Source organism: Triticum dicoccoides, chromosome 4A, assembly GCF_002162155.2.
Source record: "Triticum dicoccoides isolate Atlit2015 ecotype Zavitan chromosome 4A, WEW_v2.0, whole genome shotgun sequence".
NCBI classification, from domain to species: domain Eukaryota; kingdom Viridiplantae; phylum Streptophyta; class Magnoliopsida; order Poales; family Poaceae; genus Triticum; species Triticum dicoccoides.
The window spans coordinates 264,517,052-264,520,657 of record NC_041386.1 but is presented as its reverse complement, the minus strand read 5'-3'; positions in this window follow the sequence as shown (position 1 = coordinate 264,520,657).

The window sequence follows — 3,606 nt, the reverse complement described above, 5'->3', positions numbered from 1 at the left end:
CAGCAGAAGAACAAAGGTGGCCATGGATCTTCCCACCCGCCCAACCCAGGCTATCAGAACAAGTCTCAGACTCAAGCTCCAAGGTCAAGTTCTCCTTATCATCGTCCGCTCTCAGAGGTGACTCGCAACAAGTGTCAGCAGAAAGGTCACTATGCGAACAAGTGCTTCAACCAAAGGTGCCTTCCGCCTCCTCCTCTTGTGAGAACTTCTAGCAATGTAGTGGTCAAGCATAATCCCAAGTCTGCAAGGGTGAACATGATGAACGCAGCTCATGTAGAGGATTCTTCCGAAGTGATCATGGGTAATCATCCAATTAATGATATTCCTGCAAAAGTCTTATTTGATACTGGTGGATCTATTTCATTCATATCAAGACCTTTTTTCATCCATGCACAATATTCATATTGTCAATCTGCCTAAGCCGATAGCGGTTTCCTCTCCGGGTTTGTTCATGAATACCAAAATGATGGCTCCGGATGTTTCCATCAAGATGGGCAACTATAAATTTCTGTCTTCTCCAATGGTTCTTGGCGACTCTGATATTGATCTATTTCTCGGGATGAACTGGCTTTCTAAGCACAAGGCTCAACTTGATTGTGCTACCAGGGAGATTCAATTGACACACTCTTCTGATGATGTGATCATCTATGCCGCTCCGGATGGAACCATTCGATTGTTTTCTCTCAATGAGAAGGGCGAGCTAGATGCAATTTCTCAGATTCCAGTCGTTTGTTAGTACCAAGATGTCTTTCTAGAAGAGCTTCCGGGAATGCCTCCTCACCGGCCAGTTGAATTCGTTATTGATCTTGAGCCTGGTACTGAACCCGTTTGCAAGCGTCCATACAAGTTAGGAACAAAGGAGCTGAAGGAATTGAAGAAATAGCTCGATGAACAAGAGCGTCTGGGTTTGACCACACCGAGTTCATCTTCATGGGGTTATGGTGTTCTTTTTGTCCAGAAGAAGGAAGGCACAAACTGACTTTGCGTTGATGACCGTCCATTGAACAAGAAGACAATCAAGAACAAGTATCCACTTCCCAACATCAATGAGCTATTCGATCAACTTAGAGGTGGTAAAGTATTCTCCAAGCTTGCCCTCCATATGGGTTATCATCAGATTCGCATTTGTGAACAAGATATTCCCAAGACACCATTCAGAACAAGCTTTGGTTCTTATGAATATACTGTCATGTCTTTCGGCCTTGTCAATTCTCCTCCAACGTTCTCTCGCATGATGAACTTCATCTTCACCCCTATACAAATGAATTCATCCTGGTGTATCTCGATGATATCTTGCTCTTCTCCATGAATAAGAATGATCATGCCAAGCATTTGTGATTGGTGCTCGACAAGCTCAAAGTGTATCAATTATATGCGAAATTTTCCAAATGTGAATTTTGGCTTGATGAAGTTCTTTACCTTGCTCATATCATCTCCGCCAAGGGCGATGCTGTTAATCCAGAAAAGGTTTCTGGAATTGTGAACTGGAAACCTCCTCAGAATGTCAAGCAGCTCTGCAGTTTTCTTGCACTTGCAAACTATTGCCGAAGATTCGTTGAGAATTTCTATAGGATTGCAAAGCTTCTTTCCAACCTCCTCCAGAAGCATGTCAAGTATATATGGACTCCTGCGTGTGGCGTTGCTTTCAATACTCTTAAAGAGAAGCTAGTCTCAGCTCCTATCTTAACTCCTCCTGATGAATCAAAGCCATTCGAAGTTTTTTGTGATGCCTCATTGCAAGGTCTCGGTGTTGTGTTAATGCTAGAGAAGAAAGTTGTGGCTTATACCTCTCGTCAGTTGAAGCCCAATGAAAGGAACTACCCCACTCACGATCTTGAGTTGGCGGCAATTGTACATGCATTAATAACATGGAGACATCTCTTGTTGGGAAGGCAAGTGGACATTTTCACAGATCACAAGAGCCTCAAGTATATCTTCACTCAACCCAACCTCAACCTCAGGCAAACTCGTTGGGTTGAAATGATTCAAGAGTACAATCCAAGTATTGAATATACTTGAATCAAGGCAAATGTGATTGCAGATGCTTTGAGAAGGAAGGCTTATTGCAACAGCTTAATTCTCAAGCCATTCCAACCGGATCTTTGTGAAGCTTTCCGCAAGCTCAACCTCCAAGTTGTTCCTCAAGGTTTTCTTGCCAACCTTGAAGTCACTCCTACTTTGGAAGATCAAATTCATGAGGCACAACTCCTTGATACCATGGTGAAGAGGGTGAAACATGGTATTGCCAAGGGCCAACCCAAATACAAGTGCTATCGCATTGATGACATAGACACTTTATTCTTCGAGGACCGGATTGTTGTTCCTAAAGGTGATCTAAGGAAGGTCATAATGAACGAAGCGCACAATTATCTTTTGTCCATTCATCCTAGCAGTTTGAAGATGTACCATGACCTTAAGCAGTCGTATTGGTGGACTCGAATGAAGCGAGAAATTGCTCAATCGTGAATGAATGTGATGTCTGTCGAAGGTGAAAGCAGAACACCAACGACCAGCTGGTCTCCTCCAACCTCTTTATTCCAGAATGGAAGTTTGATCATATCAAAATGGACTTTGTCCCTGGATTTCCCAAGTCCAAGCATGGTAATGATGCTATTTTCGTTGTCATTGACAAGCTTACAAAAGTGGCTCATTTCCTTCCAATCAAAGAATCTATCACAGCAGCTCAGTTGCCAGAGCTATACACCTCCAGAATTGTCTCCTTGCATGGTATTCCGCAATTGATCTCTTCAGACCGCGGAAGCATTGTCACTTCTAAGTTTTGGGACTCCTTCCAAAAGGCCATGGGCACCAACATTCACTTCAGCATAGCTTTCCATCCTCAAACAAGTGGGCAAGTCGAGTGAGTCAATCAAATTCTCGAAGACATGCTCAGGGCTTGTGTCATCTCTTTCGGTATGAAGTGGGAAGATTGTCTTCCATATGTCGAGTTCTCCTACAACAACAGTTTCCAAGCAAGTTCAGACAAGGCCCTATTCGAAGTTCTATATGGCAGAAAGTGACGTACTCCTGTCAATTGGTCCGAGACTGGTGAACGCCAACTTCTTGGCAACAACTTGATCACAGAAGCTGAAGAAATGTGTAAAGTCATCCGTGAAAATCTCAAAGCCACAGAATCACGCCAGAAGAGTTACTATGATAGCATGCACCGTGACTTGGCTTTCGAGATCGGAGACCATGTCTACCTCCGCGTCTCTCTAATGAAAGGCACTCGATGCTTCGGTATCAAAGGGAAGCTTTCCCTAGATACGTGGGTCCTTTCAAGATCATTGGAAAAAGAGGTGACCTCGCCTATCAACTTGAGCTTCCGTCCAACTTCGCAAACATGCATGATGTGTTTCACATGTCACAACTTTGCAAGTGCTTCAGGACCCCCGAGCGCACTATCAACTTTGAAGAGATTAATCTCCAAGAAGATTTGTCTTATCATGAGCATCTTGTTGCTATTATTGAAGAAATCGAGCGCAAGACTCGCAACAACTCAATGAAACTCCTGAAAGTGAAGTGGTCACACCATTCCGACTGAGAAGCTACCTGGGAGCGCAAGGACCACCTACGTTTCGAATATCCGGAATTCTTCCAGTCCTA